This window comes from Salvelinus namaycush, chromosome 2, assembly GCF_016432855.1.
Source record: "Salvelinus namaycush isolate Seneca chromosome 2, SaNama_1.0, whole genome shotgun sequence".
Lineage (NCBI taxonomy): Eukaryota > Metazoa > Chordata > Actinopteri > Salmoniformes > Salmonidae > Salvelinus > Salvelinus namaycush.
This window is the reverse complement of record NC_052308.1, coordinates 40,421,752-40,448,122: the sequence shown is the minus strand read 5'-3', so window position 1 is coordinate 40,448,122 and position 26,371 is coordinate 40,421,752. Positions and strand designations below refer to the sequence as shown.

General features: G+C 42.9%; 23 non-coding genes across 23 annotated transcripts; 14 read left to right on the top strand and 9 right to left on the bottom strand.

Moving 5' to 3' along the window:
- Positions 1 to 5,450: 5,450 nt before the first annotated feature.
- Positions 5,451 to 5,522, bottom strand: trnaw-cca. The gene has a single exon. It is a non-coding gene; the product is annotated as a tRNA-Trp (tRNA).
- A 148-nt stretch (positions 5,523 to 5,670) lies between these two features.
- On the top strand, positions 5,671 to 5,743 carry trnak-uuu. The gene has a single exon. It is a non-coding gene; the product is annotated as a tRNA-Lys (tRNA).
- A 910-nt stretch (positions 5,744 to 6,653) lies between these two features.
- Positions 6,654 to 6,725, bottom strand: trnaw-cca. The gene has a single exon. It is a non-coding gene; the product is annotated as a tRNA-Trp (tRNA).
- A 463-nt stretch (positions 6,726 to 7,188) lies between these two features.
- Positions 7,189 to 7,260, bottom strand: trnaw-cca. Its single transcript has one exon. It is a non-coding gene; the product is annotated as a tRNA-Trp (tRNA).
- A 148-nt stretch (positions 7,261 to 7,408) lies between these two features.
- Positions 7,409 to 7,481, top strand: trnak-uuu. The gene has a single exon. It is a non-coding gene; the product is annotated as a tRNA-Lys (tRNA).
- Positions 7,482 to 8,393: 912 nt separating this feature from the next.
- Positions 8,394 to 8,465, bottom strand: trnaw-cca. The gene has a single exon. It is a non-coding gene; the product is annotated as a tRNA-Trp (tRNA).
- Positions 8,466 to 8,613: 148 nt separating this feature from the next.
- On the top strand, positions 8,614 to 8,686 carry trnak-uuu. Its single transcript has one exon. It is a non-coding gene; the product is annotated as a tRNA-Lys (tRNA).
- Positions 8,687 to 9,061: 375 nt separating this feature from the next.
- On the bottom strand, positions 9,062 to 9,133 carry trnaw-cca. The gene has a single exon. It is a non-coding gene; the product is annotated as a tRNA-Trp (tRNA).
- Positions 9,134 to 9,281: 148 nt separating this feature from the next.
- Positions 9,282 to 9,354, top strand: trnak-uuu. The gene has a single exon. It is a non-coding gene; the product is annotated as a tRNA-Lys (tRNA).
- Positions 9,355 to 9,729: 375 nt separating this feature from the next.
- Positions 9,730 to 9,801, bottom strand: trnaw-cca. The gene has a single exon. It is a non-coding gene; the product is annotated as a tRNA-Trp (tRNA).
- Positions 9,802 to 10,265: 464 nt separating this feature from the next.
- Positions 10,266 to 10,337, bottom strand: trnaw-cca. Its single transcript has one exon. It is a non-coding gene; the product is annotated as a tRNA-Trp (tRNA).
- Positions 10,338 to 11,018: 681 nt separating this feature from the next.
- Positions 11,019 to 11,091, top strand: trnak-uuu. Its single transcript has one exon. It is a non-coding gene; the product is annotated as a tRNA-Lys (tRNA).
- Positions 11,092 to 11,466: 375 nt separating this feature from the next.
- trnaw-cca lies at positions 11,467 to 11,538 on the bottom strand. The gene has a single exon. It is a non-coding gene; the product is annotated as a tRNA-Trp (tRNA).
- A 150-nt stretch (positions 11,539 to 11,688) lies between these two features.
- trnak-uuu lies at positions 11,689 to 11,761 on the top strand. Its single transcript has one exon. It is a non-coding gene; the product is annotated as a tRNA-Lys (tRNA).
- A 2,465-nt stretch (positions 11,762 to 14,226) lies between these two features.
- Positions 14,227 to 14,298, top strand: trnar-ccg. The gene has a single exon. It is a non-coding gene; the product is annotated as a tRNA-Arg (tRNA).
- Positions 14,299 to 19,311: 5,013 nt separating this feature from the next.
- trnaw-cca lies at positions 19,312 to 19,383 on the top strand. Its single transcript has one exon. It is a non-coding gene; the product is annotated as a tRNA-Trp (tRNA).
- A 460-nt stretch (positions 19,384 to 19,843) lies between these two features.
- On the top strand, positions 19,844 to 19,915 carry trnaw-cca. Its single transcript has one exon. It is a non-coding gene; the product is annotated as a tRNA-Trp (tRNA).
- Positions 19,916 to 20,276: 361 nt separating this feature from the next.
- trnak-uuu lies at positions 20,277 to 20,348 on the bottom strand. The gene has a single exon. It is a non-coding gene; the product is annotated as a tRNA-Lys (tRNA).
- Positions 20,349 to 20,487: 139 nt separating this feature from the next.
- On the top strand, positions 20,488 to 20,559 carry trnaw-cca. The gene has a single exon. It is a non-coding gene; the product is annotated as a tRNA-Trp (tRNA).
- A 457-nt stretch (positions 20,560 to 21,016) lies between these two features.
- Positions 21,017 to 21,088, top strand: trnaw-cca. Its single transcript has one exon. It is a non-coding gene; the product is annotated as a tRNA-Trp (tRNA).
- Positions 21,089 to 22,828: 1,740 nt separating this feature from the next.
- trnaw-cca lies at positions 22,829 to 22,900 on the top strand. Its single transcript has one exon. It is a non-coding gene; the product is annotated as a tRNA-Trp (tRNA).
- A 1,742-nt stretch (positions 22,901 to 24,642) lies between these two features.
- trnaw-cca lies at positions 24,643 to 24,714 on the top strand. The gene has a single exon. It is a non-coding gene; the product is annotated as a tRNA-Trp (tRNA).
- Positions 24,715 to 25,702: 988 nt separating this feature from the next.
- trnaw-cca lies at positions 25,703 to 25,774 on the top strand. The gene has a single exon. It is a non-coding gene; the product is annotated as a tRNA-Trp (tRNA).
- The last annotated feature ends 597 nt before the right edge of the window (positions 25,775 to 26,371 follow it).

Here is a 26,371-nt window from a genome sequence, read left to right as displayed (position 1 = left end):
CAAATCCTGCAGTGCGAGAAGTGTCCCCCTGCTTAAGCCAGTACATGTCCAGGCCCGTCTGAAGTTTGCTAGAGAGCATTTGGATGATACAGAAGAAGATTGGGAGAATGTCATATGGTCAGATGAAACCAAAATAGAACTTTTTGGTAAAAACTCAACTCGTCGTGTTTGGAGGACAAAGAATGCTGAGTTGCATCCAAAGAACACCATACCTACTGTGAAGCATGGGGGTGGAAACATCATGCTTTGGGGCTGTTTTTCTGCAAAGGGACCAGGACGACTGATCCGTGTAAAGGAAAGAATGAATGGGGCCATGTATCGTGAGATTTTGAGTGAAAACCTCCTTCCATCAGCAAGGGCATTGAAGATGAAACGTGGCTGGGTTTTTCAGCATGACAATGATCCCAAACACACCGCCCGGGCAACGAAGGAGTGGCTTCGTAAGAAGCATTTCAAGGTCCTGGAGTTGCCTAGCCAGTCTCCAGATCTCAACCCCATAGAAAATCTTTGGAGGGAGTTGAAAGTCCGTGTTGCCCAGCAACAGCCCCAAAACATCATTGCTCTAGAGGAGATCTGCATGGAGGAATGGGCCAAAATACCAGCAACAGTGTGTGAAAACCTTGTGAAGACTTACAGAAAATGTTTGACCTCTGTCATTGCCAACAAAGGGTATATAACAAAGTATTGAGATCAACTTTTGTTATTGACCAAATACTTATTTTCCACCATAATTTGCAAATAAATTCATAAAAAATCCTACAATGTGATTTTCTGGATTTTTTTTCTCATTTTGTCTGTCATAGTTGAAGTGTACCTATGATGAAAATTACAGGCCTCTCTCATCTTTTTAAGTGGGAGAACTTGCACAATTGGTGGCTGACTAAATACTTTTTTGCCCCACTGTATCAATTGCCCACATACATCAATGCATTCTATTCATTAAACTAACAGAAGTGACATGAGGAGAATGTCCTACATTGTTAAACTGTTTCTTCAGATATTCTGACTGAACTATGTTCCCCTCATAGAGCACTTCCACCCTTGTGTCTTGTCTTCTTCATATGCTCTGTCAGGTGTGCCTTTGGATGGAAGCCTTTATGGCAAACATGGCAACAAAATGTTTTCCCCCCTGTGTGTATCCTCATATGTAGTGTATGTTAATGTATCCCTTCCTAGGGAAATATTTGCTGCACACATTGCAGCAAAAAGGCTTCTCCCCTGTGTGAACTAGCTGGTGGATGTGTAGTCGACTCTGAGATATGAAGCTGCAGCCCACTGGGAGCATGTTTATGGTGTATCCCCTTGTGTAATTTCATATGATCCTTCAAAATACTAGCACGTTTGAAACTTTAACTACAAACCTGGCAGTGGAACGGTTTCTCTTCTGGGTGTAACTTCCTGAAATGCTCTGCCAAGTGTCCCTTCCGGGTAAAGTGAGTGCCACACACATGGCAGTGAAATTATTTCTCCCCTGTATGTATTTGCATACTGTATGTCTTTGAAGGTATTCCTCTGTAAGGAAACAGTCACTGCACACATGACAGCTATATGGTTTGTCCAAGATGTGGGATTTTAAACATTTTGTCAGAATGCTTTCTCAGAGTTGATGCACTACTCACACTGATGTGTTTTCTCATGTTGAAAAAAAACATGTTTTAACATTAAAATACCTCCCACATGCCTTGCAACAATAAGGAGCATGGCTTTGACTGGGTGATTTCAGGGGGAGCAAATTTATGGTTGTCATGTCTTTTGCTTTCCCTGTCCGTGCTCTCCTTGTCAATAGTGGCTCTGACCCTGACAGTAGCCCTCCACTCTCCACATCATCGACACATTCATTGTTTTCACTCTGAGCGGCAGATAATATTATATTCAGAAAATATAGTACCATGCATCCGGACCAAACTTCTTCAAATCAATGAGTAAGACATGAGGAATCCAAAACAATTGTCAAAAGCCACTCACGGAACCCCAGACCCCATACCAATCCAGTGGAGGCTCATCAGAAGAGGAAGGGAGGACCATCATCCTCAGTGAAATTGTAGAAAAATAAAATAGTGAAACACTAAAAAAGTTATCCTTTTTAGATAAAACTATATTAAATAGATTCAAATGTCACAAAATAATAGATTAAAACACACTGTTTTGCAATGAAGGTAAAAAGTAACTTCAACAGCACTCTCTGGGGTAGCACCATGTTGTAGCCGGAGAACAGCGATCTTCTGTCCTCCTCTGGGTACAATGACTTCAAGGCTCATAGGCCTCACCCCCTTCCATGGACCTACATGGTAATTATTACCACTTCCAGAGGACAACCTCCAACCAACCAATCAGTATGAACTGACACGTTGTTCATCCAATCATAGTATTAGGATCAGAGAATGAACCTAGTGTGTTGAATTGGGGTTGTACCACAGAGCATTATGGGGGGGTGACATTATTGGATAGATATTGAAAAGTGATAGTTGAGCATTTTTGGGACACTATTCAATTCAAATTTGTTTCTTCAAATTACAGGAGATGGAGGTAGATTATAAATAGTTTTCTTGGTTTTAGAACTTTATTTTTGTGTCCAGTTTAGTGCAATTTATTAAAATTTGCCTTGCTAACTTCAGTAGCTAGCTAGCTATCTAGCTGCTCAAGTGTGCTATTTTCGCCGCAAACACTACCGCAAATTTTGTTGACTTTTTTGTTGAAGAACCCCTTTCATTCTCTGGGGTGCACGGAAAAAGTGTGAATTAAAACTGAGGGTCGACCTCTGCCTGAGATCAGATTCATGAAGAACGATGCAAAGGTTAGGACGTTCAATACCAATTGTTATCAAAAGTATAGCTGGTTAACAGGGAGCATTTCATCAATCTGCCTGTATTGCTGGCCTTGCCTGTTTTTTGGAAAGTCTTTGGCGAAATGGGGGTACAGTGACCGTTCAGCTAAACTGCAAAACAAAAGCAGGGAGCATATAAATGCCTACATCAGATTCAAGCTTCTGGGAAAAAGTCGCATCGATCATGGCGAAGGTCTGGGTATTCAAACTGCTTAACACAACAAGAAAGTAAGGAGAAACAGGGATATTTTCAAGATGCTTATTTGGGGCAGCAGGTTAGAGCGTTGGGGCCAGTAACCGAAAGACAGGTTAGAGCGTTGACCAGTAACCGAAAGGTTGCTGGATTGAATCCCCGCGCTGACAAGGTAAAACAAATCTGGCGTTCTGCCCTTGAACGAGGCAGCTAATCCACTGTTCCCCGATAGGCCGTCATTGTTAATAAGAATTTGTTTTTTACTGACTTGCCTAGTTATATAGAAAAAATATATATATTTTCACAACTGCGTTTTTGGGCATGCAATAATTGGTTTTTAGAAGACACGACTAGAGGGGAAGTTCCGTTAACAACTACAAGGAGCTTGCAGCCGTAATTGCACGTTACGATGCTTTACTTGCTGAACATATGGAACTTTCTACTGTATTTTCTGGGATTTATTTAGAAGCCACAGCTTCATACTACTTGTCAAACATAGAGAACTGATACTGTATACTGGTTGTTGGGGTGGGATTGGCATGGGGTGTGGGGGGTCCGTGGATGGCTTTTGACAATTTTTTACAATAACTTAGACAATTCCTTATGTCTTAGACATTTGTAGGAAGAAGTTTGGTCCAAATCAGATATTGGGTACTATATTTATTTAATATTATCTGAATCCTATAAACAAAAATGGACAATTTGAGTGCAGTCAATTATCTTAATTTCTCAGAGGTCAAATTATATTTCTACAATATAATGTTTCTGGATGGCTAATTGTGTCTGTTACTAACTACACAAATAATTTCCGAACAATCAGAGATGGTGGGTGTCGAAATCCTCTTTCTTGTGCTTTTTGAGATTGAATGTCATGAAATTTCAGCAAGTCATGACACCCACAGATTGTTTTGAAATCGTTTCTGTAGTTAGAAACGGATAAGATTAGCATTGCTGAAACATTGTATTTTTAACATTTCATTTGATCTCTGAAAAATTAAGATAATTGATTGCACCCAAATTGGCCTTTTAATTGATAGGATTCATATAATATTCAATAAATATAGTACCCGACATCCGATTTGGACAAAACTTATTACTACAATTGAGTAAGACCTTAGGAATCCAATAAAATGGTCAAAAGCCACGCACGGACCCCACCAACCCATGCCAATCCCACCCCAACAACCAGTATACAGTATCCCTCCTCTAAGAATGACAAGTAGTAGGGAGCTGCAGCTTGGAGTATTGCTTCTTCATCCTTTGTAATGTATTCCCTGTGAATCTGGTGATGATTTTCTCTCCTGTTTAGAGAAATTAGTAATTGAAGTCATTTGCATTATTTACAATAAATTAGCGTGAAAGTACCAGGTTTTGCCCACTAGATGCCGCTGTTTCTGCTACTGCCACACCTTTGTTGCTGGTCTCTTGTTTATTAAATTCATCACAACATTTTCTTTTGGTAGAAAACCAATAGCTTTTGCTCAAGATGAGAATAAATTGTGTGTTCAAGTCAGTCCTCTGCGAAAGTAATTCAGTCTGTCTTTTTCTTAGCAACCTAAAGCTTCCGCCAAACTTTCTGTCACTTTCCATGACATGTTCACCTGTGGACAATACAATCCCAGAGCCAAAACAGCTTAGTCTGAAAACTTTAGGATTTTTAATCTGAACCTCCAGGTTTAAACTCCCTGTTTGAAGAATGATTTAAGTCTGTCAATTACACAGCATCATCTGATTTAGGAATTTGCAGTGTGCCATGCTTTTGTGAGAGACGACTGTCATCTAAAGCATCATCGGATTGGTCGTTGTTTAGCAACATTTGAACTGTAAAGCCACATTGGTACTTGTGCTGATTCATTGACTTCGCTGTGTAAAGGCAGAGATTGCACACATTAAAATTCTGACCACTACGTGATTTGAACACGCAACCTTCTGATCTGGAGTCAGACACGCTACCGTTGGGCCACGAGGTCTTGGAAGAATTGCATCTACGGGGGGGATGCCTAGTTCAGATTTCGTTGACTGTATCATTTGGAATGAAGGCCTGTGTCTCTGGGGAAATGTACGATCTGACGTGCATGGCACACTGCAAAGTCTTTCTATAATTGCAATTTCTGTCACTTTCCATGACATGTTCACCTGTGGACAATACAATCCCATAGCCAAAACAGCTTAGTCTGAAAACTTTAGGATTTATAATCTGAACCTCCAGGTTTAATCTCCCTGTTTGAAGACTGATTTAAGTCTGTCAATCACACAGCATCATCTGATTTAGGAATTTGCAGTGTGCCATGCTTTTGTGAGAGACGACTGTCATCTAAAGCATCATCGGATTGGTCGTTGTTTAGCAACATTTGTACTGTAAAGCCACATTGGTACTTGTGCTGATTCATTGACTTCGCTGTGTAAAGGCAGAGATTGCACACATCAAAATTCTGACCACGACGTGATTTGAACACGCAACCTTCTAATCTGGAGTCAGACGCGCTACCGTTGCGCCACGTGGTCTTGGAAGAATTGCATCTATGGGGGGGATGCCTAGTTCAGATTTCGTTGACTGTATCAATTGGAATGAAGGCCTGTGTCTCTGGGGAAATGTACGATCTGACGTGCATCTGCCCGGCAGGTTAGGTGTATGAAAACAATTACATGCAGAGCCCGGATAGCTCAGTCGGTAGAGCATCAGACTTTTAATCTGAGGGTCCAGGTTTCAAGTTCCTGTTCGGGCGTTCTTTTAATGTTCACCTTCCTTCAGAAGCAAGTCTTTCTATAATTGCAATTTCTGTCACTTTCCATGACATGTTCACCTGTGGACTATACAATCCCATAGCCAAAACAGCTTATTCTGAAAACTTTAGGATGTTTAATCTGAACCTCCAGGTTTAATCTCCCTGTTTGAAGACTGATTTAAGTCTGTCAATCACACAGCATCATCTGATTTAGGAATTTGCAGTGTGCCATGCTTTTGTGAGAGACGACTGTCATCTAAAGCATCATCGGATTGGTCGTTGTTTAGCAACATTTGAACTGTAAAGCCACATTGGTACTTGTGCTGATTCATTGACTTCGCTGTGTAAAGGCAGAGATTGCACACATCAAAATTCTGACCACTACGTGATTTGAACACGCAACCTTCTGATCTGGAGTCAGACGCGCTACCGTTGGGCCACGAGGTCTTGGAAGAATCGAGTCTACAGGGGGGATGCCTAGTTCAGATTTCGTTGACTGTATCATTTGGAATGAAGGCCTGTGTCTCTGGGGAAATGTACGATCTGACGTGCATGGCACACTGCAAAGTCTTTCTATAATTGCAATTTCCGTCACTTTCCATGACATGTTCACCTGTGGACAATACAATCCCATAGCCAAAACAGCTTAGTCTGAAAACTTTAGGATTTTTAATCTGAACCTCCAGGTTTAAACTCCCTGTTTGAAGACTGATTTAAGTCTGTCAATCACACAGCATCATCTGATTTAGGAATTTGCAGTGTGCCATGCTTTTGTGAGAGACGACTGTCATCTAAAGCATCATCGGATTGGTCGTTGTTTAGCAACATTTGTACTGTAAAGCCACATTGGTACTTGTGCTGATTCATTGACTTCGCTGTGTAAAGGCAGAGATTGCAGACATCAAAATTCTGACCACGACGTGATTTGAACACGCAACCTTCTGATCTGGAGTCAGACGCGCTACCGTTGCACCACGAGGTCTTGGAAGAATAGCATTTATGGGGGGGATGCCTAGTTCAGATTTCGTTGACTGTATCAATTGGAATGAAGGCCTGTGTCTCTGGGGAAATGTACGATCTGACGTGCATGGCACACTGCAAAGTCTTTCTATAATTGCAATTTCTGTCACTTTCCATGACATGTTCACCTGTGGACAATACAATCCCATAGCCAAAACAGCTTAGTCTGAAAATTTTAGGATTTATAATCTGAACCTCCATGTTTAAACTCCCTGTTTGAAGACTGATTTAAGTCTGTCAATCACACAGCATCATCTGATTTAGGAATTTGCATTGTGCCATGCTTTTGTGAGAGACGACTGTCATCTAAAGCATCATCGGATTGGTCGTTGTTTAGCAACATTTGTACTGTAAAGCCACATTGGTACTTGTGCTGATTCATTGACTTCGCTGTGTAAAGGCAGAGATTGCAGACATCAAAATTCTGACCACGACGTGATTTGAACACGCAACCTTCTGATCTGGAGTCAGACACGCTACCGTTGCGCCACGTGGTCTTGGAAGAATTGCATCTATGGGGGGGATGCCTAGTTCAGATTTCGTTGACTGTATCAATTGGAATGAAGGCCTGTGTCTCTGGGGAAATGTACGATCTGACGTGCATCTGCCCGGCAGGTTAGGTGTATGAAAACAATTACATGCAGAGCCCGGATAGCTCAGTCGGTAGAGCATCAGACTTTTAATCTGAGGGTCCAGGTTTCAAGTTCCTGTTCGGGCGTTCTTTTAATGTTCACCTTCCTTCAGAAGCAAGTCTTTCTATAATTGCAATTTCTGTCACTTTCCATGACATGTTCACCTGTGGACAATACAATCCCATAGCCAAAACAGCTTAGTCTGAGAAACTTTAGGATTTTTAATCTGAACCTCCAGGTTTAAACTCCCTGTTTGAAGACTGATTTAAGTCTGTCAATCACACAGCATCATCTGATTTAGGAATTTGCAGTGTGCCATGCTTTTGTGAGAGACGACTGTCATCTAAAGCATCATCGGATTGGTCGTTGTTTAGCAACATTTGAACTGTAAAGCCACATTGGTACTTGTGCTGATTCATTGACTTCGCTGTGTAAAGGCAGAGATTGCAAACATCAAAATTCTGACCACGACGTGATTTGAACACGCAACCTTCTGATCTGGAGTCAGACGCGTTACCGTTGCACCACAAGGTCTTGGAAGAATTGCATCTACGGGGGAGATGCCTAGTTCAGATTTCGTTGACTGTATAATTTGGAATGAAGGCCTGTGTCTCTGGGGAAATGTACGATCTGACGTGCATGGCACACTGCAAAGTCTTTCTATAATTGCAATTTCCGTCACTTTCCATGACATGTTCACCTGTGGACAATACAATCCCATAGCCAAAACAGCTTAGTCTGAGAAACTTTAGGATTTTTAATCTGAACCTCCAGGTTTAATCTCCCTGTTTGAAGACTGATTTAAGTCTGTCAATCACACAGCATCATCTGATTTAGGAATTTGCAGTGTGCCATGCTTTTGTGAGAGACGACTGTCATCTAAAGCATCATCGGATTGGTCGTTGTTTAGCAACATTTGTACTGTAAAGCCACATTGGTACTTGTGCTGATTCATTGACTTCGCTGTGTAAAGGCAGAGATTGCACACATCAAAATTCTGACCACGACGTGATTTGAACACGCAACCTTCTGATCTGGAGTCAGACGCGCTACCGTTGCGCCACGAGGTCTTGGAAGAATTGCATCTATGGGGGGGATGCCTAGTTCAGATTTCGTTGACTGTATCAATTGGAATGAAGGCCTGTGTCTCTGGGGAAATGTACGATCTGACGTGCATCTGCCCGGCAGGTTAGGTGTATGAAAACAATTACATGCAGAGCCCGGATAGCTCAGTCGGTAGAGCATCAGACTTTTAATCTGAGGGTCCAGGGTTCAAGTCCCTGTTCGCGCGTTCTGTTAATGTTCACCTTCCTTCAGAAGCAAGTCTTTCTATAATTGCAATTTCTGTCACTTTCCATGACATGTTCACCTGTGGACAATACAATCCCATAGCCAAAACAGCTTAGTCTGAAAACTTTAGGATTTTTAATCTGAACCTCCAGGTTTAAACTCCCTGTTTGAAGAATGATTTAAGTCTGTCAATTACACAGCATCATCTGATTTAGGAATTTGCAGTGTGCCATGCTTTTGTGAGAGACGACTGTCATCTAAAGCATCATCGGATTGGTCGTTGTTTAGCAACATTTGTACTGTAAAGCCACATTGGTACTTGTGCTGATTCATTGACTTCGCTGTGTAAAGGCAGAGATTGCAGACATCAAAAATCTGACCACGACGTGATTTGAACACGCAACCTTCTGATCTGGAGTCAGACGCGCTACCGTTGCGCCACGAGGTCTTGGAAGAATCGCATTTATGGGGGGGATGCCTAGTTCAGATTTCGTTGACTGTATCAATTGGAATGAAGGCCTGTGTCTCTGGGGAAATGTACGATCTGACATGCATCTGCCCGGCAGGTTAGGTGTATGAAAACAATTACATGCAGAGCCTGGATAGCTCAGTCGGTAGAGCATCAGACTTTTAATCTGAGGGTCCAGGGTTCAAGTCCCTGTTCAGGCGTTGTTTTAATGTTCACCTTCCTTCAGAAGCAAGTCTTTCTATAATTGCAATTTCTGTCACTTTCCATGACATGTTCACCTGTGGACAATACAATCCCATAGCCAAAACAGCTTAGTCTGAAAACTTTAGGATTTTTAATCTGAACCTCCAGGTTTAAACTCCCTGTTTGAAGACTGATTTAAGTCTGTCAATCACACAGCATCATCTGATTTAGGAATTTGCAGTGTGCCATGCTTTTGTGAGAGACGACTGTCATCTAAAGCATCATCGGATTGGTCGTTGTTTAGCAACATTTGAACTGTAAAGCCACATTGGTACTTGTGCTGATTCATTGACTTCGCTGTGTAAAGGCAGAGATTGCACACATCAAAATTCTGACCACGACGTGATTTGAACACGCAACCTTCTGATCTGGAGTCAGACGCGCTACCGTTGCGCCACGAGGTCTTGGAAGAATTGCATTTACGGGGGGGATGCCTAGTTCAGATTTCGTTGACTGTATCATTTGGAATGAAGGCCTGTGTCTCTGGGGAAATGTACGATCTGACGTGCATGGCACACTGCAAAGTCTTTCTATAATTGCAATTTCCGTCACTTTCCATGACATGTTCACCTGTGGACAATACAATCCCATAGCCAAAACAGCTTAGTCTGAGAAACTTTAGGATTTTTAATCTGAACCTCCAGGTTTAAACTCCCTGTTTGAAGACTGATTTAAGTCTGTCAATCACACAGCATCATCTGATTTAGGAATTTGCAGTGTGCCATGCTTTTGTGAGAGACGACTGTCATCTAAAGCATCATCGGATTGGTCGTTGTTTAGCAACATTTGAACTGTAAAGCCACATTGGTACTTGTGCTGATTCATTGACTTCGCTGTGTAAAGGCAGAGATTGCACACATTAAAATTCTGACCACGACGTGATTTGAACACGCAACCTTCTGATCTGGAGTCAGACACGCTACCGTTGCGCCACGAGGTCTTGGAAGAATTGCATCTACGGGGGGGATGCCTAGTTCAGATTTCGTTGACTGTATCATTTGGAATGAAGGCCTGTGTCTCTGGGGAAATGTACGATCTGACGTGCATGGCACACTGCAAAGTCTTTCTATAATTGCAATTTCCGTCACTTTCCATGACATGTTCACCTGTGGACAATACAATCCCATAGCCAAAACAGCTTAGTCTGAAAATTTTAGGATTTTTAATCTGAACCTCCAGGTTTAAACTCCGTTTGAAGAATGATTTAAGTCTGTCAATCACACAGCATCATCTGATTTTGGAATTTGCAGTGTGCCATGCTTTTGTGAGAGACGACTGTCATCTAAAGCATCATCGGATTGGTCGTTGTTTAGCAACATTTGTACTGTAAAGCCACATTGGTACTTGTGCTGATTCATTGACTTCGCTGTGTAAAGGCAGAGATTGCAGACATCAAAATTCTGACCACGACGTGATTTGAACACGCAACCTTCTGATCTGGAGTCAGACGCTTTACCGTTGCGCCACGAGGTCTTGGAAGAATTGCATTTATGGGGGGGATGCCTAGTTCAGATTTCGTTGACTGTATCAATTGGAATGAAGGCCTGTGTCTCTGGGGAAATGTACGATCTGACGTGCATCTGCCCGGCAGGTTAGGTGTATGAAAACAATTACATGCAGAGCCCGGATAGCTCAGTCGGTAGAGCATCAGACTTTTAATCTGAGGGTCCAGGGTTCAAGTCCCTGTTCGGGCGTTCTTTTAATGTTCACCTTCCTTCAGAAGCAAGTCTTTCTATAATTGCAATTTCTGTCACTTTCCATGACATGTTCACCTGTGGACAATACAATCCCATAGCCAAAACAGCTTAGTCTGAAAACTTTAGGATTTTTAATCTGAACCTCCAGGTTTAAACTCCCTGTTTGAAGACTGATTTAAGTCTGTCAATCACACAGCATCATCTGATTTAGGAATTTGCAGTGTGCCATGCTTTTGTGAGAGACGACTGTCATCTAAAGCATCATCGGATTGGTCGTTGTTTAGCAACATTTGAACTGTAAAGCCACATTGGTACTTGTGCTGATTCATTGACTTCGCTGTGTAAAGGCAGAGATTGCACACATCAAAATTCTGACCACGACGTGATTTGAACACGCAACCTTCTGATCTGGAGTCAGACGCGCTACCGTTGCGCCACGAGGTCTTGGAAGAATCGCATCTATGGGGGGGGGATGCCTAGTTCAGATTTCGTTGACTGTATCAATTGGAATGAAGGCCTGTGTCTCTGGGGAAATGTACGATCTGACGTGCATCTGCCCGGCAGGTTAGGTGTATGAAAACAATTATATGCAGAGCCCGGATAGCTCAGTCGGTAAAGCATCAGACTTTTAATCTGAGGGTCCAGGGTCCAAGTCCCTGTTTGGGCGTTGCTTTAATGTTCACCTTCCTTCAGAAGCAAGTCTTTCTATAATTGCAATTTCTGTCACTTTCCATGACATGTTCACCTGTGGACAATACAATCCCATAGCCAAAACAGCTTAGTCTGAACACTTTATGATTTTTAATCTGAACCTCCAGGTTTAAACTCCCTGTTTGAAGACTGATTTAAGTCTGTCAATTACACAGCATCATCTGATTTTGGAATTTGCAGTGTGCCATGCTTTTGTGAGAGACGACTGTCATCTAAAGCATCATCGGATTGGTCGTTGTTTAGCAACATTTGTACTGTAAAGCGCAAGGCCTTCATTCCAATGATACAGTCAACGAAATCTGAACTAGGCATCCCCCCGTAATGCATTCTTCCAAGACCTCGTGGCGCAACGGTAGCGCGTCTGACTCCAGATCAGAAGGTTGCTTGTTCAAATCACGTCGTGGTCAGAATTTTGATGTTGCAATCTCTGCTTTACACAGCGAAGTCAATGAATCAGCACAAGTACCAATGTGGCTTTACAGTTCAATGTTGCTAAACAACGACCAATCCGATGATGCTTTAGATGACAGTCGTCTCTCACAAAAGCTGGCACACTGAAATTCCTAAATCAGATGATGCGTGTGTATTGACAGATTAATCAGTCTTCAAACAGGGAGTTTACCTGGAGGTTCAGATTAAAAATCCTAAAGTTTCTCAGACTAAGCTGTTTTGGCTATGGGATGTATTGTCCACAGGTAACATGTCATGGATTGACGGAAATTGCAATTATAGAAAGACTTTGCAGTGTGCCATGCACGTCAGATCGTACATTTCCCCAGAGACACAGGCTCATTCCAAATATACAGTCAACGAAATCTGAACTAGGCATCCCCCGTAAATGCGATTTTTCCAAGACCTCGTGGCGCAACGGTAGCGCGTCTGACTCCAGATCAGAAGGTTGCGTGTTCAAATCACGTGTGTCAGAATTTTGATGTTGCAATCTCTGCCTTTACACGCGAAGTCAATGAATCAGCACATACCAATGTGGCTTTACAGTTCAAATGTTGCTAAACAACGACCAATCCGATGATGCTTTAGATGACAGTCGTCTCTCACAAAAGCTGGCACACTGCAAATTCCTAAATCAATGATGCTGTGTATTGACAGACTTAAATCAGTCTCAAACAGGGAGTTTAAACCTGGAGGTTCAGATTAAAAATCCTAAAGTTTCTCAGACTAAGCTGTTTTGGCTATGGGATTGTATTGTCCACAGGTGAACATGTCATGGAAAGTGACGGAATTGCAATTATAGAAAGACTTGCAGTGTGTCGCATGCACGTCAGATCGTACATTTCCCCAGAGACACAGGCCTTCATCCAAATGAATCAGTCAACGAAATCTGAACTAGGCATCCCCCCGTAAATGCATTCTTCCAAGACCTCGTGGCGCAACGGTAGCGTTCTGACTCCAGATCAGAAGGTTGCGTGTTCAAATCACGTCGTGGTCAGAATTTTGATGTTGCAATCTCTGCCTTTACACAGCGAAGTCAATGAATCAGCACAAGTACCTGTGGCTTTACAGTTCAAATTTGCTAAACAACGACCAATCCGATGATGCTTTAGATGACAGTCGTCTCTCCACAAAAGCATGGCACACTGCAAATTCCTAATCAGATGATGCTGTGTGATTGACAGACTTAAATCAGTCTTCAAACAGGGAGTTTAAACCTGGAGGTTCAGATTAAAAATCCTAAAGTTTCTCAGACTAAGCTGTTTTGGCTATGGGATTGTATTGTCCACAGGTGAACAAGTGACGGAAATTGCAATTATAGAAAGACTTTGCAGTGTGCCATGCACGTCAGATCGTACATTTCCCCAGAGACACAGGCCTTCATTCCAAATGATACAGTCAACGAAATCTGAACTAGGCATCCCCCCCGTAGATGCATTCTCCAAGACCTCGTGGCGCAACGGTAGCGGTCTGACTCCAGATCAGAAGGTTGCGTGTTCAAATCACGTCGTGGTCAGAATTTTGATGTTGCAATCTCTGCCTTTACACAGCGAAGTCAATGATACACAAGTACCAATGTGGCTTTACAGTTCAAATGTTGCTAAACAACGACCAATCCGATGATGCTTTAGATGACAGTCGTCTCTCACAAAAGCATGGCACACTGCAAATTCCTAAATCAGATGATGCTGTGTGATTGACAGACTTAAATCAGTCTTCAAACAGGGAGTTTAAACCTGGAGGTTCAGATTAAAAATCCAAAAGTTTCTCAGACTAAGCTGTTTTGGCTATGGGATTGTATGGTCCACAGGTGAACAGGTCATGGAAAGTGACGGAAATTGCAATTAAAGAAAGACTTTGCAGTGTGCCATGCACGTCAGATCGTACATTTCCCCAGAGACACAGGCCTTCATTCCAAATGCAGTCAACGAAATCTGAACTAGGCATCCCCCCCGTAATGCATTCTTCCAAGACCTCGTGGCGCAACGGTAGCGCGTCTGACTCCGAATCAGAAGGTTGCGTGTTCAAATCACGTCGTGGTCAGAATTTTGATGTTGCAATCTCTGCCTTTACACGCGAAGTCAATGAATCAGCACAAGTACCAATGTGGCTTTACAGTTCAAATGTTGCTAAACAACGACCAATCCATGATGCTTTAGAGGACAGTCGTCTCTCACAAAAGCTGGCACACTGCAAATTCCTAAATCAGATGATGCTGTGGATTGACAGACTTAAATCAGTCTTCAACAGGGAGTTTAAACCTGGAGGTTCAGATTAAAAATCATAAGTTTCTCAGACTAAGCTGTTTTGGCTATGGGATTGTATTGTCCACAGGTGAACATGTCATGGAAAGTGACGGAAATTGCAATTATAGAAAGACTTTGCAGTGTGCCATGCACGTCAGAATCGTAACATTTCCCCAGAGACACAGGCCTTCATTCCAATATACAGTCAACGAAATCTGAAATAGGCATCCCCCCCGTAAATGCGATTTCCAAGACCTCGTGGCCAACGGTAGCGCGTCTGACTCCAGATCAGAAGGTTGCGTGTTCAAATCATGTGGTCAGAATTTTGATGTGCAATCTCTGCCTTTACACAGCGAAGTCAATGAATCAGCACAAGTACCAATGTGGCTTTACAGTTCAAATGTTGCTAAACAACGACCAATCCGATGATGCTTTAATGACAGTCGTCTCTCACAAAAGCATGGCACCTGAAAATTCCTAAATCAGATGATGCTGTGTGATTGACAGACTTAAATCAGTCTTCAAACAGGGAGTTTAAACCTGGAGGTTCAGATTAAAAATCCTAAAGTTTCTCAAAGCTGTTTTGGCTATGGGATTGTATTGTCCACAGGTGAACATGTCATGGAAAGTGAGGAAATTGCAATTATAGAAAGACTTTGGCAGTGTGCCATGCACGTCAGATCGTACATTTCCCCAGAGACACAGGCCTTCATTCCAAATGATACAGTCAACGAAATCTGAACTAGGCATCCCCCCGTAAATGAGATTCTTCCAAGACCTCGTGGCGCAACGGTAGCGTGTCTGACTCCAGATCAGAAGGTTGCGTTTTCAAATCACGTCGTGGTCAGAATTTTGATGTCTGCAATCTCTGCCTTTACACAGCGAAGTCAATGAATCAGCACAAGTACCAATGTGGCTTTACAGTTCAAATTTGCTAAACAACGACCAATCCGATGATGCTTAGATGACAGTCGTCTCTCACAAAAGATGGCACACTGCAAATTCCATTCAGATGATGCTGTGTGATTGACAGACTTAAATCATCTCTCAAACAGGGAGTTTAAACCTGGAGGTTCAGATTAAAAATCCTAAAGTTTCTCAGACTAAGCTGTTTTGGCTATGGGATTGTATTGTCCAGAGTGAACACATGGTGACGGAAATTGCAATTATAGAAGAACTTTGCAGTGTGCCATGCACGTCAGATCGTACATTTCCCCAGAGACACAGGCCTTCATTCCAAATGATACAGTCAACGAAATCTGAACTAGGCATCCCCCCGTAAATGCAATTCTTCCAAGACCTCTTGGCGCAACGGTAGCGGTCTGACTCCAGATCAGAAGGTTGCGTGTTCAAATCACGTCGTGGTCAGAATTTTTGATGTTGCAATCTCTGCCTTTACACAGCGAAGTCAATGATCAGCACAAGTACCAATGTGGCTTTACAGTTCAAATGTTGCTAACAACGACCAATCCGATGATGCTTTAGATGACAGTCTTCTCTCACAAAAGCATGGCACACTGCAAATTCCTAAATCAGATGATGCTGTGTGATTGACAGACTTAAATCAGTCTTCAAACAGGGAGTTTAAACCTGGAGGTTCAGATTAAAAATCCTAAAGTTTCTCAGACTAAGCTGTTTTGGCTATGGGATTGTATTGTCCACAGGTGAACATGTCATGGAAAGTGACAGAAATTGCAATTATAAAAGACTTGCTTCTGAAGGAAGGTGAACATTAAAAAACCCCAACAGGGACTTGACCTGGACCTCAGATTAAAGTCTGATGCTCTACCGACTGAGCTATCCGGGCTTATTTGTTTTCATACACCTAACCTGCCGGGCAGATGCACGTCAGATCGTACATTTCCCCAAGACACAGGCCTTCATTCCAAATGACAGTCAACGAAATCTGAACTAGGCATCCCCCCTGATGCAATTCTTCCAAGACCTGTGGGCAACGGTACCGCGTCTGACTCCAGATCAGAAGGTTGCGTGTTCAAATCACGTCGTGGTCAGAATTTTGATGTGTGCAATCTCTGCCTTTTTACACAGCGAAGTCAATGAATCAGCACAAGTACCAATGTGGCTTTACAGTCAAATGTTGCTAACAACGACCAATCCGATGATGCTTTAGATGACAGTCGTCTCTCACAAAAGCATGGCACACTGCAAATTCCTAAATCAGATGATGCTGTGTGATTGACAGACTTAAATCAGTCTTCAAACAGGGAGTTTAAACCTGGAGGTTCAGATTAAATCCAAAGTTCTCAGACTAAGCTGTTTTGGCTATGGGATTGATTGTCCACAGGTGAACATGTATGTCTGGAAAGTGACTGAAATTGCAATTATAGAAAGACTTTGCAGTGTGCCATGCACGTCAGATCGTACATTTCCCCGAGAGCAACAGGCCTTCATTCCAAATGATACAGTCAACGAAATCTGAACTAGGCATCACCCCCTAGATGCAATTCTTCCAAGACCTCGTGGCGCAACGGTACGCGTCTGACTCCAGATCAGAAGGTGTGTTCAAATCACGTCGTGTCAGAATTTTGATGTTGCAATCTCTGCCTTTACACAGCGAAGTCAATGTCAGCACAAGTACCAATGTGGCTTTACAGTCAAATGTTGCATAAAACAACGACCAATCCATGATGCTTTAGATGACAGTCGTCTCTCACAAAAGCTGGCACACTGCAAATTCTAAATCAGATGATGCTGTGTGATTGACAGACTTAAATCAGTCTTCAAACAGGGAGTTAACCTGGAGGTTCAGATTAAAATCCTAAAGTTTTCAGACTAGCTGTTTTGGCTATGGGATTGTATTGTCCACAGGTGAACATGTCATGGAAAGTGACAGAAATTGCAATTATAGAAAGACTTGCTTCTGAAGGAAGGTGAACATTAAAGACGCCCAACAGGGACTTGACCCTGGACCCTCAGATTAAAGTCTGATGCCTACCGACTGACTATCCGGGCTCTGATTAATTGTTTTCTACACCTAACCTGCCGGGCAGATGCACGTCAGATCGTACATTTCCCCAGAGACACAGGCCTCATTCCAATGATACATCAACGAAATCTGAACTAGGCATCCCCCCATAGATATCTTCCAAGACCTCGTGGCCAACGGTAGCGCGTCTGACTCCAGATCAAAGGTTGCGTGTTCAAATCACGTCGTGGTCAGAATTTTGATGTTGAATCTCTGCCTTTACACAGCGAAGTCAATGAATCAGCACAAGTACCAATGTGGCTTTACAGTCAAATGTGCTAACAACGACCAATCCGATGATGCTTTAGATGACAGTCGTCTCTCACAAAAGCATGGCACACTGCAAATTCCTAAATCAGATGATGCTGTGTGATTGACAGACTTAAATCAGTCTTCAAACAGGGAGTTTAAACCTGGAGGTTCAGATTAAAATCCTAAAGTTTTCAGATAAGCTGTTTTGGCTATGGGATGTATGTCCACAGGTGAACATGTCATGGAAAGTGACAGAAATTGCAATTATAGAAAGACTGCTTCTGAAGGAAGGTGAACATTAAAGAAGCCCAACAGGACTTGAACCCTGGACCTCAGATTAAAAGTCTGATGCTCTACCGACTGAGCTACCGCGTCTGATTAATTGTTTTCATACACCTACCTGCGGGCAGATGCACGTCAGATCGTACATTTCCCCAGAGACACAGGCCTTCATTCCAAATGATACAGTCAACGAAATCTGAACTAGGCATCCCCCCTAATGAATTCTTCCAAGACTCTGTGGGCAACGGTAGCGCGTCTGACTCCAGATCAGAAGGTTGGGTGTTCAAATCACGTCGTGGTCAGAATTTTGATGTGTGCAATCTCTGCTTTTAACAGCGAAGTCAAGAATCAGCACAAGTACCAATGTGGCTTTACAGTCAAATGTTGCTAAACACAGACCAATCCGATGATGCTTTAGATGCAGCGTCTCTCACAAAAGCATGGCACACTGCAAATTCCTAAATCAGATGATGCTGTGTGATTGACAACTTAAATCAGTCTTCAAACAGGGAGTTTAAACCTGGAGGTTCAGATTAAAATCCTAAAGTTTCTCAGACTAAGCTGTTTGGCTATGGGATTGTATTGTCCACAGGTGAACATGTCATGGAAAGTGACGAAATTGGCAATTTTAATAGAAAGACTTTGCAGTGTGGCCATGCACTGTCAGATCGTACATTTCCCCAGAGACACAGGCCTTCATTCCAATGATACAGTCAACGAAATCTGAACTAGGCATCCCCCTAAGTAGATTCTTCCAAGACCTCGTGGCGCAACGGTAGCGGTCTGACTCCAGATCAGAAGGTTGCGTGTCCAAATCACGTCGTGGTCAGAATTTTGATGTGTGCAATCTCTGCCTTTACACAGCGAAGTCAATGAATCAGCACAAGTACCAATGTGGCTTTACAGTCAAATGTTGCTAAACAACGACCAATCCGATGATGCTTTAGATGACAGTCGTCTCTCACAAAAGCATGGCACACTGCAAATTCCTAAATCAGATGATGCTGTGTGATTGACAGACTTAAATCAGTCTTCAAACAGGGAGTTTAAACTGGAGGTTCAGATTAAAAATCCAAAGTTTCTCAGACTAAGCTGTTTTGGCTATGGGATTGTATTGTCCACAGGTGAACATGTCATGGAAAGTGACGGAAATTGCAATTATAGAAAGACTTTGCCAGTGTGCCATGCACGTCAGAATCGTACATTTCCCCAGAGACACAGGCCTTCATTCCAAATGATACAGTCAACGAAATCTGAACTAGGCATCCCCCCTAAATGCGATTCTTCCAAGACCTCGTGGCGCAACGGTAGCGCGTCTGACTCCAGATCAGAAGGTTGCGTGTTCAAATCACGTCGTGGTCAGAATTTTATGTGTGCAACTCTGCCTTTACACAGCGAAGTCAATGAATCAGCACAAGTACCAATGTGGCTTTACAGTCAAATGTTGCTAAACAACGACCAATCCGATGATGCTTTAGATGACAGTCGTCTCTCACAAAAGCATGGACACTGCAAATTCCTAAATCAGATGATGCTGTGTGATTGACAGACTTAAATCAGTCTTCAAACAGGGAGTTTAAACCTGGAGTCTCAGATTAAAAATCCTAAAGTTTCTCAGACTAAGCTGTTTTGGCTATGGGATTGTATTGTCCACAGGTGAACATGTCATGGAAAGTGACGGAAATTGCAATTATAGAAAGACTTTGCAGTGTGCCATGCACGTCAGATCGTACATTTCCCCAGAGACACAGGCCTTCATTCCAAATGATACAGTCAACGAAATCTGAACTAGGCATCCCCCCTGTAAATGCAATTTTTCAAAGACCTCGTGGCGCAACGGTAGCGCGTCTGACTCCAAATCAGAAGGTTGTGTGTTCAAATCACGTCGTGGTCAGAATTTTGATGTCTGCAATCTCTGCCTTTACACAGCAAAGTCAATGAATCAGCACAAGTACCAATGTGGCTTTACAGTCAAATGTTGCAAACAACGACCAATCCGATGATGCTTTAGATGACAGTGTCTCTCACAAAAGCATGGCACACTGCAAATTCCTAAACAGATGATGCTGTGTGATTGACAACTTAAATCATCTCTCAAACAGGAGTTTAAACCTGGAGGTTCAGATTAAAATCCTAAAGTTTTCAGACTAAGCTGTTTTGGCTATGGGATTGTATTGTCACAGGTGAACATTCATGGAAAGTGACAGAATTCAATATAGAAAGACTTGCTTCTGAGGAAGGTGAACATTAAAGAACACCCAAACAGGGACTTGAACCTGGACCCTCAGATTAAAAGTCTGATGCTCTACCGACTGAGCTATCCGGGCTCTGATTAATTGTTTTCATACACTAACCTGCCGGCGATGCACGTCAGATCGTACATTTCCCCAGAGACACAGGCCTTCATTCCAAATGATACAGTCAACGAAATCTGAACTAGGCATCCCCCCTAAATGCGTTCTTCAAGACCTCGTGGCGCAACGGTAGCGCGTCTGACTCCAGATCAGAAGGTTGCGTGTTCAAATCACGTCGTGGTCAGATTTTGATGTTGCAATCTCTGCCTTTACACAGGAATCAATGAATCAGCACAAGTACCAATGTGGCTTTACAGTTCAAATGTTGCTAAACAACGACCAATCCGATGATGCTTTAGATGACAGTCGTCTTCACAAAGCATGGCACACTGCAAATTCCTAAATCAGATGATGCTGTGTGATTGACAGACTTAAATCAGTCTTCAAACAGGAGTTTAAACCTGGAGGTTCAGATTAAAAATCCTAAAGTTTCTCAGACTAAGCTGTTTTGGCTATGGGATTGTATTGTCCACAGGTGAACATGTCATGGAAAGTGACGGAAATTGCAATTATAGAAAAGCTTTGCAGTGTTGCCATGCACGTCAGATCGTACATTTCCCCAGAGACACAGGCCTTCATTCCAAATGATACAGTCAACGAAATCTGAACTAGGCATCCCCCCGTAAATGCGATTCTTCCAAGACCTCGTGGCGCAACGGTAGCGCGTCTGACTCCAGATCAGAAGGTTGCGTGTTCAAATCACGTCGTGGTCAGAATTTTGATGTCTGCAATCTCTGCCTTTTACACAGCGAAGTCAATGAATCAGCACAAGTACAATGTGGCTTACAGTCAAATGTTGCTAAACAACGACCAACCGTGATGCTTTCAGATGACAGTGTCTCTCACAAAAGCATGGCACACTGCAAATTCTAAATCAGATGATGCTGTGTGATTGACAGACTTAAATCAGTCTTCAAACAGGGAGTTTAAAACCTGGAGGTTCAGATTAAAAATCCTAAAGTTTCTCAGACTAAGCTGTTTTGGCTATGGGATTGTATTGTCCAGGTGAACATGTCATGGAAAGTGACAGAAATTGCATTATAGAAAGACTTGCTTCTGAGGAAGGTGAACATTAAGAACACCCAAACAGGGACTTGAACCTGGACCTCAGATTAAAGTCGATGCTCTACCGACTGAGCTATCCGGGCTCTGATTATTGTTTCATACACTAACCTGCCGGGCAGATGCACGTCAGATCGTACATTTCCCCAGAGACACAGGCCTTCATTCCAAATGATACAGTCAACGAAATCTGAACTAGGCATCCCCCCGTAAATGCGATTCTTCCAAGACCTCGTGGCGCAACGGTACGCGTCTGACTCCAGATCAGAAGGTTGCGTGTTCAAATCACGTCGTGGTCAGATTTTGATGTTGCAATCTCTGCCTTTACACAGCGAAGTCAAGAATCAGCACAAGTACCAATGTGGCTTTACAGTCAAATGTTGCTAACAACGACCAATCCGATGATGCTTTAGATGACAGTGTCTCTCACAAAAGCAGGCACACTGCAAATTCCAAATCAGATGATGCTGTGTGATTGACAGACTTAAATCAGTCTTCAAACAGGGAGTTTAAACCTGGAGGTTCAGATTAAAAATCCTAAAGTTTCTCAGACTAAGCTGTTTTGGCTATGGGATTGTATTGTCCACGGTGAACATGTCATGGAAAGTGACGGAAATTGCAATTATAGAAAGACTTGCAGTGTGCCATGCACGTCAGATCGTACATTTCCCCAGAGACACAGGCCTTCATTCCAAATGATACAGTCAAGAGAATCTGAACTAGGCATCCCCCCTAAATGCAATTCTTCCAGACCTCGTGGCGCAACGGTAGCGCGTCTGACTCCAGATCAGAAGGTTGCGTGTTCAAATCACGTGTGGTCAGAATTTTATGTGTGCAATCTCTGCCTTTACACAGCGAAGTCAATGAATCAGCACAAGTACCAATGTGGCTTTACAGTCAAATGTTGCTAAACACGACCAATCCGTGATGCTTTAGATGACAGTGTCTCTCACAAAAGCATGGCACACTGCAAATTCCTAAATCAGATGATGCTGTGTGATTGACAGACTTAAATCAGTCTTCAAACAGGGAGTTTAAACCTGGAGGTTCAGATTAAAAATCCTAAAGTTTCAGACTAAGCTGTTTGGCTATGGGATTGTATGTCACAGGTGAACATGTCATGGAAAGTGACGAAATGCAATTATAGAAAGACTGCTTCTGAAGGAAGGTGACATTAAAACCACCCAAACAGGGACTTGAACCCTGGACCCTCGATTAAAATCTGATGCTCTACCGACTGAGCTATCCGGGCTCTGATTAATTGTTTCATACACTAACCTGCCGGGCAGATGCACGTCAGATCGTACATTTCCCCAGAGACACAGGCCTCATTCCAAATGATACAGTCAACGAAATCTGAACTAGCATCCCCCCTAAATGCGATTTTCCAAGACCTCGTGGCGCAACGGTAGCGCTTCTGACTCCAGATCAGAAGGTTGCGTGTTCAAATCACGTCGTGGTCAGAATTTTGATGTTGCAATCTCTGCCTTTTACACAGCGAAGTCAATGAATCAGCACAAGTACCAATGTGGCTTTACAGTCAAATGTTGCTAAACAACGACCAACCGATGATGCTTTAGATGACAGTGTCTCTCACAAAAGCTGGCACACTGAAAATTCCTAAATCAGATGATGCTGTGTGATTGACAGACTTAAATCAGTCTTCAAACAGGGAGTTTAAACCTGGAGGTTCAGATTAAAAATCCTAAGTTTCTCAGACTAAGCTGTTTTGGCTATGGGATGTATTGTCCACAGGTGAACATGTCATGGAAAGTGACGGAAATTGCAATTATAGAAAGACTTTGCTAGTGTGCCTGCATGTGGGCGTCAGATCGTACATTTCCCCAGAGACACAGGCCTTCATTCCAATGATACAGTCAACGAAATCTGAACTAGGCATCCCCCATAGATGCTATCTTCCAAGACCTCGTGGCCAACGGTAGCGCGTCTGACTCCAGATCAGAAGGTTCGTGTTCAAATCACGTCGTGGTCAGAATTTTGATGTTGCAATCTCTGCCTTTACACAGCGAAGTCAATGAATCAGCACAAGTACCAATGTGGCTTTACGTCAAATGTTGCTAAACAACGACCAATCCGATGATGCTTTAGATGACAGTCGTCTCTCACAAAAGCATGGCACACTGCAAATTCTAAATCAGATGATGCTGTGTGATTGACAGACTTAAATCAGTCTTCAAACAGAGTTTAAACCTGGAGGTTCAGATTAAAATCCTAAAGTTTTAGACTAACTGTTTGGCTATGGGATTGTATGCCACAGGTGAACTGTCATGGAAAGTGACAGAATTGCAATTATAGAAAGACTGCTCTGAAGGAAGGTGAACATTAAAGAACGCCACAGGGACTTGAACCCTGGACCCTCAGATTAAAAGTCTGATGCTCTACCGACGAGCTATCCGGGCTCTGATTAATTGTTTTCATACACAACCTGCCGGGCAGATGCACGTCAGATCGTACATTTCCCCAGAGACACAGGCCTTCATTCCAAATGATACAGTCAACGAAATCTGAACTAGGCATCCCCCTCCTAAATGCGATTCTTCCAAGACCTCGTGGCGCAACGGTAGCGCGTCTGACTCCAGATCAGAAGGTTGCGTGTTCAATCACGTCGTGGTCAGAATTTTGATGTTGCAATCTCTGCCTTTACACCAGCGAAGTCAATGAATCAGCACAAGTACCAATGTGGCTTTACAGTCAAATGTTGCTAAACAACGACCAATCCGATGATGCTTTAGATGACAGTCGTCTCTCACAAAAGCATGGCACACTGCAAATTCCTAAATCAGATGATGCTGTGTGATTGACAGACTTAAATCAGTCTTCAAACAGGGAGTTTAAACCTGGAGGTTCAGATTAAAAATCCTAAAGTTTTCAGACTAAGCTGTTTTGGCTATGGGATTGTATGTCACAGGTGAACTGTCATGGAAAGTGACAAAATTGCAATTATAGAAAGACTGCTTCTGAAGGAAGGTGAACATTAAAGACCCCAACAGGACTTGACCCTGGACCTCAGATTAAAGTCTGATGCTCTACGACTGAGCTATCCGGGCTCTATTAATTGTTTCATACCTAACCTCCGGGCAGATGCACGTCAGATCGTACATTTCCCAGAGACACAGGCCTTCATTCCAAATGATACAGTCAACGAAATCTGAACTAGGCATCCCCCTAAATGCGATTCTTCCAAGACCTCGTGGCGCAACGGTAGCGCGTCTGACTCCAGATCAGAAGGTTGCGTGTTCAAATCACGTCGTGGTCAGAATTTTGATGTTGCAATCTCTGCCTTTACACAGCGAAGTCAATGAATCAGCACAAGTACCAATGTGGCTTTACAGTCAAATGTTGCTAAACAACGACCAATCCGATGATGCTTTAGATGACAGTCGTCTCTCACAAAAGCATGGCACACTGCAAATTCTAAATCAGATGATGCTGTGTGATTGACAGACTTAAATCAGTCTTCAAACAGGGAGTTTAAACCTGGAGGTTCAGATTAAAAATCCTAAAGTTTCTCAGACTAAGCTGTTTTGGCTATGGGATTGTATTGTCCACAGGTAACATGTCATGGAAAGTGACGGAAATTGCAATTAAGAAAAGACTTTTGCAGTGTGCCATGCACGTCAGATCGTACATTTCCCCAGAGACACAGGCCTTCATTCCAAATGATACAGTCAACGAAATCTGAACTAGGCATCCCCCCGTAGATGCGATTCTTCCAAGACTCGTGGCGCAACGGTAGCGCGTCTGACTCCAGATCAGAAGGTTGCGTGTTCAAATCACGTCGTGTCAGAATTTTGATGTTGCAATCTCTGCCTTTACACAGCGAAGTCAATGAATCAGCACAAGTACCAATGTGGCTTTACAGTCAAATGTTGCTAAACAACGACCAATCCGATGATGCTTTAGATGACAGTCGTCTCTCACAAAAGCATGGCACACTGCAAATTCCTAAATCAGATGATGCTGTGTGATTGACAGACTTAAATCAGTCTTCAAACAGGGAGTTTAAACCTGAGGTTCAGATTAAAATCCTAAAGTTTCTCAGACTAGCTGTTTTGGCTATGGGATTGTATTGTCCACAGGTGAACATGTCATGGAAAGTGACGGAAATTGCAATTATAGAAAGACTTTGCAGTGTGCCATGCACGTCAGATCGTACATTTCCCCAGAGACACAGGCCTTCATTCCAAATGATACAGTCAACGAAATCTGAACTAGGCATCCCCCCGTAGATGCAATTCTTCCAAGACCTCGTGGCGCAACGGTAGCGCGTCTGACTCCAAATCAGAAGGTTGCGTGTTCAAATCACGTCGTGGTCAGAATTTTGATGTTGCAATCTCTGCCTTTACACAGCGAAGTCAATGAATCAGCACAAGTACCAATGTGGCTTTACAGTCAAATGTTGCTAAACAACGACCAATCCGATGATGCTTTAGATGACAGTCGTCTCTCACAAAAGCATGGCACACTGCAAATTCCTAAATCAGATGATGCTGTGTGATTGACAGACTTAAATCAGTCTTCAAACAGGGAGTTTAAACTGGAGGTTCAGATTAAAAATCCTAAAGTTTTCAGACTAAGCTGTTTTGGCTATGGGATTGTATTGTCACAGGTGAACATGTCATGGAAAGTGACGGAAATTGCAATTATAGAAAGACTTTTGCAGTGTGCCATGTCACGTCAGATCGTACATTTCCCCAGAGACACAGGCCTTCATTCCAAATGATACAGTCAACGAAATCTGAACTAGGCATCCCCCCTGTAAATGCGATTCTTCCAAGACCTCGTGGCGCAACGGTAGCGCGTCTGACTCCAGATCAGAAGGTTGCGTGTTCAAATCCGTCGTGGTCAGAATTTTGATGTTGCAATCTCGCCTTTACACAGCGAAGTCAATGAATCAGCACAAGTACCATGTG